At 51.4% G+C, this 13,241-nt stretch overlaps 1 long non-coding RNA gene across 1 annotated transcript in view; it reads right to left on the bottom strand.

Annotated features, from left to right (window-relative positions):
• LOC138246686 (uncharacterized) overlaps positions 1-13,241 on the bottom strand; it is a 298,699-nt gene that overhangs the window by 27,304 nt on the left and 258,154 nt on the right. The gene's annotated exons all lie outside the window — the stretch shown is intronic.

The raw sequence follows: 13,241 nt of genomic DNA, 5'->3' as shown, positions 1-13,241 counted from the left end.
CTACATGTGCGTCAGCACTATCAGTATTACAGAAGGGGGTGCACAAGCATCTGCGGCCCCTTCTATAACACGTTGCGGGCCGAGGACACTATGGCCCTCATTACAACCCTGGTGGTCAGTGATAAAGCAGTGGTAATACCGCCAACTGGCCGGCGGTAAAAAAAATTGAATTATGACCAGGATGGAAACCACCAACACAGACATCCACTTTAACACTCCGACCGCCACGGCGGTAGCAACAAACACCGCGACAGTAACCGCGACAGTAACCGCCAACATCTATGTATTGAGGCAAGAGTCAAGTGTGGCCTTGGCCTATGAGTTATGGCCCCGTGGGCCACAGACATTTTGGAGTGGGCATTGTCCCTCCTTTTGTATATATTGTACATACTGTTTATTGATTTAAGTATGTATTTATCTAAAATTGCACTATTACACTCATTTTAATCCATTCCTTTTGTCCTTGCATTATTCCTGAAGGTTACGGGGTGTATAAGTAATGCTCTTGCATCTGTTTGTGTGTATGGTGTTGAGGGTTAGGGTGGGGGTGGTGGTGGTGGTGTTGCGTTTTGCATGTGTGTGTCACTCTCTTTTTCCTCCCCCGTCCCTTGAGTGCTAGGTGCAGTGCTCACCGTGGTCGGCTTCGCCGGCATTCGTGTTCCTGGTGTATGAGGAGGTACACCAGCATTGGAAAAATATGCGGCGGTGCTGGCAGTGTTGGGGGAGGCTCCAGCCCTTCCCCTGCAGCCTCGGACGGCTTCCCACTGGGGCTGCTGACAGTGGTGCTGCTGGCAGCGGGGCAGGTGGTGGTGCTGGCGATGGTGCAGGTGGCAGTGCTGGCGACGGTGCATGTGGTGGTGCTCACAGTGGTGGGGGGAGGCTCCAGCCCTTCCCCTTCAGCCTCGGACGGGTGCTGTGCCATGGCTGGTGTTGTGTGCCCCTTCCTACACTTGGCAGATGGCGGTGCCTCCTTGCTTCTGCCAGCTGGTGTTCCTTTCCTGCCCTTGCTGGCAGGTGGTGCCTCCTTCCCCTTGCTGGCTGGTGGTGCCTCCTTCCCCTTGCTAGGTGGCGGACCCTTCTTGGCCTTGGCAGGTGGTGCTGGCACACTGGCTGTGCTGACGGGTGCCTCCTTGGAGCCTCTCACACCTGCAGTAGCTGCAGAAACCACAGTGGCCGTGGACTTGGTGGCTGAGGTGCTGGGCTGGTTTCTGGCCACCCTGGCCCGAGGTGAAGGACGGGAAGAGGGGTAGGGAATAGGTCAATGTTGGTGAGGAAAAGCTTCTATGGACACGGGCAGGAAGAGGGTGAAGGTTTGGGAGTGGAAGAAGAGGGAGTGGTTGTAGGAGGTGTCAGTCTGCTGTGTTTGGGTGCAGGAGCATGGGCTGGATGCTGTTGTGAGGTGGATGGTTGTTGGGTGTCTGAGTGCTTGTTTGTGTCCTTTGGGAGGAGGGGTCACAGTGGGAGAGGACACAGGGGACTTGTGCATGGATGTGGGGGTGGTGACTGTCAGTGAGGGGCGTGTAGTGATAGGCGTGCTGGTGATGGTGGTAGTGGATGAGGATGTAGTGCATGCATGGGTGAGTGGAGATGCTACTGGGAGGGAGGTGGATGAGGAGGAGGAGGGGGGGACACAGTGGAGGCAGTGGATGTTGGTGTGTCTGCATCTGGATGGTGCTTATGTGAGTGCCTGTGGGATGAAGTGTGGTGCTTGTGTTTGCCTGAGTCACTTATGTGTGTTGATTTGGGTGCATGCAGGTCTGAAGGTGTGCTTGGGATAGGCTGGGGTTGAGTGGATTGGGACTGGGTAGAGAAAGTTGGAGGGATGAGGCTGGAACAGGGACAATTGCTGCCATCAGGGAGTTGGCCAGAGCCTGGAATGCTCTCTGTTGGGCCGCCCGCCAGAGTGAATGCCCTTCAGGTATGCATTTGTTTGTTGCAAATGCCCTTCTAGACCCTGGATGGCATTCAGTATGGCTGACTGCCCAACAGAGAGGGATCACAGGAGGTCAATAGCCTCCTCACTGAGGGCAGCAGGGCTGACTGGGGCAGGGCCTGAGGTGCCTGAGGTGAAGGAGATCCCCACCGTCCTGGGTGAGCAGGGCACGGGAAGCACGCTGAGGGGCTGCTGGGAGGGCGGTGCTGGTACGGGGGATGGCGGCTGTACCTGTAGTTGGGGTGGCCACAGAGGTGTCCGCCACCGCCAGAGAGCTTCCATCAGAGGAAGTATCACTTTCAGAACTGTCCCATCCTGTTTCTGTCATGGTGCTCCCCTCGCCCTCCGTCCCACTGGTGCCCTCACCGTCGGTGGATTCAGCCTCTTGGGCCATGTGGGATGCAGCTCCCTCCATCGCCGGTGCTTCTGCTCCTCCGCCAGATGATGCTAATGCACACAAGGACAGGGGGACAAAACAAAAAGGGGGGGGAAGAGACAGAGGATACACTTGGCCAATGCCAGCAACAACACTACAGTTGGCTTACACAACTCACAGGGAGCAGCCCTTTGCACTAGGCCATGCACTACCAGTCACTACCAGTTCAAATACTAGCCACCAGGCCATGGTGGACAATGCCTAACGCCATTAGCTACACACCAGAAACCCACAGGATGCCCACTAACATAATTGGGGTTGGAGTGCATCTGAGCTTGCCCATCATGGAACCTACCCTGCCATGTTCAACCTGGTCTAGGGGCACCCATAGCCCACATCCTCCACCCAGGTAATACCTTAACGTGCACAAAGTCATGATTCTGAATTTGTACTCACCCCCTTGTGGCTGCTGAGATGCCTTCAAGCACCCATCCAACTCCGGATAGGCCACAGCCAGGATGTGGAACATCAGGGGGGTCAGGTTATGACAGGCACCCCTTTCTCGTTGGGAGGCCAGCCCCAGCTGGGCCTCCGCCGTCTCCCTTGCCCAGCGGCGCAGGTCCTCCCACCGTTTGCGGCAGTGGGTGCTCCGCCTGTCCAAGACCTCCAGGGTCCGCACCTCCTTGGCGATGGCACACCAAATACCCTTTTTCTGATGGGCACTGACCTGCAGAAAAGATACAACAGAAAAGGTATTGTTCATACCGTCTGGACTGTTATACTCATGGCCCAACATATCACACCCATCCCCTTACGCACATACATTGACCACCATACATGCAGCACTCTGCCCAGGACACCTCAGCCCTCCCCTACACAAGGGTTACACACACAGCACTTCATACATTCATGCCCCACACATCATGCTCACAGTGTACTCACCGGTTTATCTGGAGGACCATAAAGTAAAGAGTACTGTGGTAGGACCCCATCCAGCCGTCTCTCCAACTCCTCCGAAGTGAAGGCGGGGGCTCTTTCCCCAGACACTTGAGCCATTGTCACTTCCAGACATAGATCACAGCAGCACTTGCAGTGTAGGTCCTCTCCTGTTGAAGGTCAGGTAGCAAGTGAGTGAACAGATAGAATATGGCGGTAACGTCCGCGGCGGTGTGTACCGTCACCACTGGCGTACATCGCCATTGGCTCCTGGAACCCATAGGCCCCAATGTTAACCAATGCGGTGTTGCGCGGCGGTCTTCGAGCGCCGACCACATCAGCGCACAACGCCAGCAGAATTACCTCATTTCCACTTGTCCCTCCTCACAGGTCAGGCAGCTGCCATTTTAGGTGGGCACAGGCCCTGGAACCTAACTGCGTCACAGCAGACATAGGCACATCAACTGACTTACAAGTTCAAATACTGTTTCTGTAAAGCAAAAATGGCATATTAATCTGAGAATATGTTTGAATATGACGTTCTGCTCACCGTATTTCACCCTAGAGTCCAACCGCTGCAGATGAATAGGAGATGGAGACATCCCCCTGTGTACAGACCCCTGGTGGACCTGGTGACAATGGAGGAGAGGCACATTATCCTGACCTACAGACTTGATAGGGCCACAATCGAAGAGCTGTGTGCCCAATTGGAGCCAGACCTGATGTCAGCTATCCGCCAACCCACAGGTATCCCCCCTCTACTGCAGGTCCTGTCAGTGCTCCATTTCCAGTCAAGTGGTTCCTTCCAAGTGACAGTGGCCATGGCATCAGGGATGTCATAGCCTATGTTCTCAAACGTGCTGACCAGAGTGTTGTCTGCCCTGCTGAAACACATGCACAGCTACATCGTATTCCCCCAGATGGAGGATTTGGCCACAGTGAAGGCTGACTTCTATGCAATAGGACATATCCCCAACATCATTGGTGCCATTGATGGTACACATATTGCCTTTGTCCCCCCTCAGAGAAATGAACTGGTGTTCAGAAATCAAAAAAGCTTTCACTCTTTGAATGTGCAGATGGTGTGTTTGGCAGACCTGTATATCTCCCATGTCAATGCAAAGTATCCTGGGTCTGTGCATGATGCCTTTATCCTGAGGAATAGCAGCATCCCATAAGTGATGTCTCAACTCCAGAAGCACCGGGTGTGGCTAATAGGTGAGCCCATGGTCCCCACCCAGTTGATGTAGGTATATGGGGGTGGTGTTGGCCCTAAGGGTGAGAGTGTGGCTAACAGGTATCCCTCGATATTTGCAGGTGACTCTGGTTACCCCAATCTCTCATGGCTACTGATCCCAGTGAGGAATGCCAGGACAAGGGCAGAGGAACGTTACAATGAGGCACATGGGCGAACAAGGAGGATCATTGAGAGAACCTTTGGCCTCCTGAAGGCCAGGTTCCGGTGCCTCCATCTGACAGGTGGATCCCTGTACTACTCACCCAACAATGTGTGCCAGATCATCGTTGCATGTTGCATGTTGCACAACCTGGCCTTGAGACGCCAGGTGCCTTTCCTGCAGGAGGATGAGCCTGGGGATGGGCGTGTGGCAGCGGTGGATCCTGTGGACAGTGAGGAAGAGGAGGCAGAGGAAGAAGATGTGGACAACAGAAGTTTTCTCATACAGCAGTACTTCCAGTGACACACGGTAAGACACTGTAACTTCACTTTACATTTCAGTTTTGTGTTGGACATTGGGCATGGCAGCATGATTTCCCTTTGTCTATGGCCACTTACTGCACCCTTTGGCATCTCTATTTTCAGATCTCTGTGCCCCACTCTGGCTCCTGGTGTGTTTACTGCTGCCCACTACAGGTCATACCTATGTAAATATAACTGTAAACTTGAATTGCAATGTTTACAGCTTGTTAAACTAATACATTTTTCAAACAATTGACAGACTCCACACTTGTATTTGTTCCAAGGGTGGTTATTTAAGTGTCTATAAGTAGAGGGGGATGTGCAATGGGCTGGGCTGCTGATAGAGGAAAGTCCAGGATAGAGTCCAGTCTCTCGGTATCACAAGTGCATTGTCCAAGGGGGCATAGGAAGTGGAGCAATTTCAGTTAAAGGTGGACAGGGTAACAGGGTGGGACACAAGGGTGACAATCAGGAGAGTCTTATTTCCTGGCGGGGGTCTTGGCAATGTTCTCTGGCTTCTGCCTGGATCGCAGGGACCTTTTGTGTGGTGAGTCTCCTTCTGCAGGGGGTGGGGTGCTGGTGGCCTGTTGTTCCTGTGACGGGGTCTCCTGTTCGCTAGTGTCAGCAGAGGTGGAGGGCTGTTCATCGGTGTGGCTAGTGTCAGGGGCCCCTTGGTGTGCCACTGCCTCCCTCATGGTGTTGGCCATGTCTGCCAGCACCCCTGCAATGGTGACCAGGGTGGTTTGGATGTCCCTCAGGTCCTCCCTGATCCCCAGGTACGGTCCCTCCTGCAGCCGCTGGGTCTCCTGCATCTTGGCAAGTTTCTGGCCCATGGTCTCCTGGGAATGGTGGTATGCTCCCAGGATGTTGGTGAGTGCCTCGTGGAGAGTCGATTCCCTGGGCCTGTCCTCCCCCTGCCACACAGCAGTCCTCCCAGGTTCCCTGTTGACCCGTGCCTGTGTCCCCTGAACCGTGTGCCCAATGCCACTGACCCCAGGTCCCTGATCGTCCTGTGTTTGTGGGGTTGCCTGGGGTCCCTGTGGTGGTGGACACACTGCTGATTGACGTGTCCTGGGGATAGAGGGATGGGCCCACTGGGTGGGTTTTGTGCTGGTATTTCCTGAGGGGGGAGGCTTTGTGGTGGTTTGGGAATGTGGCTGGGTCACTGACTGTCCAGAGGTCCCTGATGGGCCAGGTTGGTCATCCTGATCCAAGAGTGCAGAGCTGCTGTCATAACTGTGGGCCTCTTCTGAGGGGGGACTGGATGTTGCTGGCACCTCCTCTCCGGTGACGTTGTGTGGGGGTCCTGTGGGGATGTAAGTGCAGTGTTATTGTTTCTGCGTGTGTCTTCTTGTTCATGGGTATGTTTTCCTCTATGGTTGTTATTAGCAAGGCAGCTTTGGCTTGTGTGAGTTGTGATTTGGTTGGCTAAGTGATTGTCACTAGTGTGCATGCTGTGGTGATGGGTGTCCATGCAGGTCTGTGAGTGGTGTCCATGCTTTTGTGTTACATGCAGGGCTTAGTATTGGGATGAGTGGGTTGTGATGGTGGGGTATGTGTGAGGTGGTGGAGTGATGGGGGTGAGGGTAGGGGTAGGAGTTTGTGATGGCATGCAGGTAGGGTGTAGGGGATAGAGTAGTAAAGATTTGACTTACCAGAGTCCAGTCCTCCTGCTACTTCTGCCAGGCCCTCAGGATGCATGATCGCCAAGACTTGCTCCTCCCATGTTGTTAGTTGTGGGGGAGGAGGTGGGGGTCCATCGGCAGTCCTCTGTACAGCAATCTGGCGTCTTGAAACCAAGGAACGCACCTTCCCCCGTAGGTCGTTCCACCTCTTCCTGATGTCATCCCTTGTTCTGGGGTGCTGTCCCACGGCGTTGACCCTGTCCACGATTCTCTGCCATAGCTCCATCTTCATTGCAATAGATGTCTGCTGCACCTGTGATCCGAATAGCTGTAGCTCTACCTGGATGATTTCCTCCACCATGACCCTTAGCTCGTCCTCAGAGAATCTAGGGGGTCTTTGTGGTGCCATGGGTGTAGTGTGAGTGGTGTGTGTGAGGGTGTGTGGGGTAATGAGTTGTGGTGTGTGCTGCGAGGTGCGTGGATGGTGTATGGGTGATGGTGTTATGTGGCTCTGGTTCTGTGGGTGCTCTTGGTGTCTCTCTTTCTCTCTGCTGTAGATTTATTGGGAGTCGTAAAGGGTTGTGGGTAGTGTGGGTGTGTGTTTTATAGTGTTGTGGGTTTGTGGGTGTGGTGTGTGTATGTGTATCAGGTGTGTGTAGTTTGAATTGTCCAATGTGGTGTTGTTTTGTTAGTGTGTGTCTATTTTGAGAGCAGCGGTGTGTACCGCCAGTGGTTTACAGCGGTTGAATGTCCGCCGCGGTGATTCATGGGTCATGATGCTGTGGGAGTATTTCTGTTGGCGTAACAGTGTGGGTTTTGCTACCACCAGTTTATCACTGACCTTTGGGCTGGCGGACTTGTGTGTGTGTGTATAGTGGCGGATTTCTATGTGTGGGTCATAATACCCGTAGCGGTATACCGCCACGGTATGTTGGCGGCAGTCAGCATGGCGGTAAGAGGCACTTACCGCCAATGTCATAATGAGGGCCTCTGTGTGATACACTCCCAGTCATTCAAAGAATCTAAAGAAGTTACTTGCAAAGCACAAGTCATCAAGCTCCAAATAGCAGCTGATTCCAGTGTTGTACCCCCTTAACCTTTTTACAGTTATTAGATAAAGTCGGTGCTTAATTTGAGCAGGTGGCAGCAGGTGTAGCCAGAAGCACTTATTTTAAATCTTCAGAGTTTGATCAAGAAGAAGAGAGAGAAAGACAGAAAAGAGAAAGATGGAAAGAATTGTGACTTAGGGAAGTAGGAGAGAAGTGCAAAAAGCTGCAAGAGGGAGTTAAAGAGGCAGCGAGCGTCTGGTGGTTGAAGACAGAGGAATGAGGTGGAATCTAGAATACGCAGCCTTTGGTATTCATGAGATAAGTAGTCACGGAGTGTCAGGTGGTGGAAGAAAGAGGAATGAGGTGGAATCAAGACTGTGCAGCCTGGTATTCATGAGATAAGGAGCCAGCGAGCGTCTGGTGGTGGAAGACAGAGGAATGAGGTGGAATCATGACTGTACAGCCTGGTATTCATGAGATAAGTACACGCGGAGTGTCTGGTGGTGGAAGAAAGAGGAGTGAGGTGGAATCAAGACTGTACCGCTTGCTATTCATGAGATAAGTACACGCGGAGTGTCTGGTGGTGGAAGAAAGAGGCGTGAGGTGGAATCAAGACTGTACAGCCTGGTATTCATGAGATAAGTACACACGGAGTGTCTGGTGGTGGAAGAAAGAGGCATGAGGGGGAATCAAGACTGTACAGCCTGCTATTCATGAGACATGGAGCCAGAGAGTGTCTGGTTATTGAAGAAAGAGGCATGAGGTGGAATCAAGACTGCACAGCCTCGTTATTCATGAGACAAGGGAGCAGGGAGTGTCTGGTGGTGGAAGATACAGGAATGAGGTAGAATCAAGACTGCAGATCCTGGTATTCATGAGATAAGTGTAGGAGGCTGGACTGGCTTGTAGTGAGTACCAAGGGGTACTTGCACCTTGCACCAGGCCCAGTTATCCCTTATTAGTGTATAGGGTGTCTAGCAGCTTAGGCTGATAGATAATGGTAGCTTAGCAGAGCAGCCTAGGCTGAACTAGGAGACGTGTGAAGCTACTACAGTACCACAAGTGTCACTTGCACAATATCATAAGAAAACACAATACACAGATATACTAAAAATAAAGGTACTTTATTTTTATGACAATATGCCAAAGTATCTCAGTGAGTACCCTCAGTATGAGGATAGCAATTATACACAAGTTATATGTACACAATACCAAAAATATGCAGTATAGTCTTAGAAAACAGTGCAAACAATGTATAGTTACAATAGGATGCAATGGGAACACATAGGGATAGGGGCAACACAAACCATATACTCCAAAAGTGGAATGTGAACCACGAATGGACCCCAAACCTATGTGACCTTGTAGAGGGTCGCTGGGACTATTAGAAAATAATGAGAGTTAGAAAATTAGCCCTCCCCAAGACCCTGAAAAGTGAGTGCAAAGTGCACTAAAGTTCCCCAAAAGACAAAGAAGTCGTGATAGAGGAAAAATGCAGGAAAGACACAAACCAACAATGCAACAGCTGTGGATTTCCAATCTAGGGTACCTGTGGAACAAGGGGACCAAGTCCAAAAGTCACAAGCAAGTCGGAGATGGGCAGATGCCCAGGAAATGCCAGCTGTGGGTGCGAGAAGCTTCTATTGGACAGAAGAAGCTGCGGTTTCTGCAAGAACGAAAAGGGCTAGAGACTTCCCCTTTGGTGGACGGATCCCTCTTGCCGTGGAGAGTTGTGCAGAAGTGTTTTCCTGCTGAAAGAACGCCAACAAGCCTTGCTAGTTGCAAATCGTGCGGTTAGCGTTTTTGGAAGCTGCTGTAGCCCAGGAGGGACCAGGAGGTCGCAAATTGGACCAGGAGAGAGTGGGGACGTCGAGCAAGACAAAGAGCCCTCTCAGCAGCAGGTAGCACCCGGAGAAGTGCCAGAAACAGGCACTACGAGGATGCGTGAAACGGTGCTCGCCGAAGTTGCACAAAGGAGTCCCACGTCGCCGGAGACCAACTTAGAAAGTCGTGCAATGCAGGTTAGAGTGCCGTGGACCCAGGCTTGGCTGTGCACAAAGGATTTCCGCCGGAAGTGCACGGAAGCCGGAGTATTTGCAAAAGACGCGGTTTCCAACAATGCAGTCTGGCGTGGGGAGGCAAGGACTTACCTCCACCAAACTTGGACTGAAGAGTCACTGGACTGTGGGAGTCACTTGGACAGAGTTGCTGGATTCGAGGGACCTTGCTCGTTGTGCTGAGAGGAGACCCAAGGGACCGGTCATGCAGCTTTTTGGTGCCTGCGGTAGCAGGGGGAAGATTCCGTCGACCCACGGGAGATTTCTTCGGAGCTTCTAGTGCAGAGAGGAGGCAGACTACCCCCACAGCATGCACCACCAGGAAAACAGTCGAGAAGGCGGCAGGATCAGCGTTACAGAGTTGCAGTAGTCGTCTTTGCTACTATGTTGCAGTTTTGCAGGCTTCCAGCGCGGTCAGCAGTCGATTCCTTGGCAGAAGGTGAAGAGAGAGATGCAGAGGAACTCTGATGAGCTCTTGCATTCGTTATCTAAAGTTTCCCCAGAGACAGAGACCCTAAAGAGCCAAAAAAGAGGGTTTGGCTACTTAGGAGAGAGGATAGGCTACTAACACCTGAAGGAGCCTATCAGAAGGAGTCTCTGACGTCACCTGGTGGCACTGGCCACTCAGAGCAGTCCAGTGTGCTGGCAGCACCTCTGTTTCCAAGATGGCAGAGGTCTGGAACACACTGGAGGAGCTCTGGACACCTCCCAGGGGAGGTGCAGGTCAGGGGAGTGGTCACTCCCCTTTCCTTTGCCCAGTTTCGCGCCAGAGCAGGGGCAAAAGGGTCCCTGAACCGGTGTAGACTGGCTTATGCAGAATTGGGCACATCTGTGCCCAAGAAAGCATTTCCAGAGGCAAGGGGAGGCTGCTCCTCCCCTGCCTTCACACCATTTTCCAAAGGGAGAGGGTATAACACCCTCTCTCAGAGGAAGTCCTTTGTTCTGCCATCCTGGGACAAGCCTGGCTTGACCCCAGGGGGGCAGAAACCTGTCTGAGGGGTTGGCAGCAGCAGCAGCTGTAGTGAAACCCCAGGAAAGGCAGTTTGGCAGTACCAGGGTCTGTGCTACAGACCACTGGGATCATCGAATTGTGCCAACAATGCCAGGATGGCATAGAGGGGGCAATTCCATGATCTTAGACATGTTACATGGCCATATTCGGAGTTACCATTGTGAAGCTACATATAGGTATTGACCTATATGTAGTGCACGCGTGTAATGGTGTCCCCGCACTCACAAAGTTCAGGGAATTGGCTCTGAACAATGTGGGGGCACCTTGGCTAGTGCCAGGGTGCCCTCACACTAAGTAACTTTGCACCTAACCTTTACCAGGTAAAGGTTAGACATATAGGTGACTTATAAGTTACTTAAGTGCAGTGTAAAATGGCTGTGAAATAACGTGGACGTTATTTCACTCAGGCTGCAGTGACAGGCCTGTGTAAGAATTGTCAGAGCTCCCTATGGGTGACAAAAGAAATGCTGCAGCCCATAGGGATCTCCTGGAACCCCAATACCCTGGGTACCTCAGTACCATATACTAGGGAATTATAAGGGTGTTCCAGTAAGCCAATATAAATTGGTAAATTGGTCACTAGCCTGTTAGTGACAATTTGGAAAGAAATGAGAGAGCATAACCACTGAGGTTCTGATTAGCAGAGCCTCAGTGAGACAGTTAGTCACTACACAGGTAACACATTCAGGCACACTTATGAGCACTGGGGCCCTGGAGAACAGGGTCCCAGTGACACATACAACTAAAACAACATATATACAGTGAAAAATGGGGGTAACATGCCAGGCAAGATGGTACTTTCCTACACAACCCCCCCCCCCCAAACGAAAGACAATAAGACTAGCCATGACCTGATGAGTCTTCATTGTCTAAGTGGAAATATCTGGAGAGTCCATCTGCATTGGAGTGGCTACTCCCAGGTCTATGTTCCACTGTATAGTCCATTCCCTGTAGGGATATGGACCAACTCAACAATTTAGGATTTGCACCTTTCATTTGTTTTAGCCAAAGTAGAGGTTTGTGGTCTGTCTGAACAATGAAGTGAGTGCCAAACAGGTATGGCCTCAACTTCTTCAGAGCCCAGACCACAGCAAAGGCCTCCCTCTCTATGGCAGACCAACGCTTTTCTCTAGGGGTCAACCTTCTACTAATAAAAGCAACAGGTTGATCCTGGCCCTCAGAATTAAGTTGTGATAGGACTGCCCCTACTCCTAATTCAGATGCATCAGTTTGGACATAGAATTTTTTAGAGTAACAAGGGCTTTTCAGGACAGGTGCAGAGCACATGGCCTGCTTCAGCTCCTCAAAAGCTTTCTGACAGTTTGCTGTCCATAATACCTTTTTAGGCATTTTCTTGGAAGTGAGGTCATTAAGAGGGGCTGCAATGGAGCCATAGTTCTTAATGAACCTCCTGTAATACCCAGTGAGGCCTAGAAAGGCTCTCACCTGAGTCTGTGTAGTAGGGGGAACCCAATCAATAATTGTTTGGATTTTCCCCTGAAGTGGTGCAATCTGCTCCCCACCAACAAGGTGTCCCAGATAAACCACCTTACCCTGCCCTATCTGGCACTTTGAAGCCTTGATAGTGAGGCCTGCCTTTTGCAGGGCCTCCAAAACTTTCCATAGGTGGACCAGGTGCTCATCCCAGCTGGAGCTAAAGACAGCTATATCGTCCAGATATGCTGCACTGAAAGCTTCCAGCCCTTGCAGGACTGTGTTCACCAACCTCTGAAAAGTGGCAGGTGCATTTTTCAAACCAAAAGGCATTACAGTGAACTGGTAATGTCCTCCAATGGTTGAAAATGCAGTCTTAGGTTTAGCATCTTCTGACAATTTGATCTGCCAATACCCTGCAGTCAAATCAAAAGTGCTTAGATACTTGGCAGATGCCAGTGTATCTATGAGGTCATCTGCCCTGGGTATAGGGTGAGCATCAGTTTTGGTTACCAAGTTGAGACCTCTGTAGTCTACACAAAACCGCATTTCCTTCTTTCCATCTTTGGAATGGGGTTTTGGTACAAGTACCACAGGAGAAGCCCATGGACTTTCAGAGTGCTCAACCACTCCTAGTTCTAACATTTTCTGGACCTCTTGCTTTATGCAGTCCCTGACATGGTCAGGCTGCCTATAGATCTTACTGTTGACAGGCAAGCTGTCTCCAGTATCTATAGTGTGCTCACACCAAGAAGTGGTACCTGGCACAGTAGAGAAGAGTTCAGAGAATTGATCTAGGAGATTTATGCAATTATCTTTCTGCTCAGCAGTCAGACAATCAGCCAAAACTACACCTTCCACAAGAGCATCTTGTTCTGTGGAAGAGAAGAGATCAGGTAGAGGATCACTGTCTTCTTCCTGTCCCTCATCAGTTGCCATGAGCAGGGTGAGATCAGCCCTGTCATAGTAGGGTTTCAGGTGGTTGACATGGAGCACCCTAAGGGGACTCCTTGCAGTGCCTAAGTCAACTAAATAGGTGACTTCACCCTTTTTCTCAACAATTGTGTGGGGTCCACTCCATTTATCTTGGAGTGCTCTTGGGGCCACAGGCTCCAAGACC

This window comes from Pleurodeles waltl, chromosome 7 (assembly GCF_031143425.1).
Source record: "Pleurodeles waltl isolate 20211129_DDA chromosome 7, aPleWal1.hap1.20221129, whole genome shotgun sequence".
Taxonomy (NCBI): domain Eukaryota; kingdom Metazoa; phylum Chordata; class Amphibia; order Caudata; family Salamandridae; genus Pleurodeles; species Pleurodeles waltl.
The sequence above is the reverse complement of the archived record's forward strand: the minus strand, read 5'-3'. Positions and strand labels throughout refer to the sequence as shown.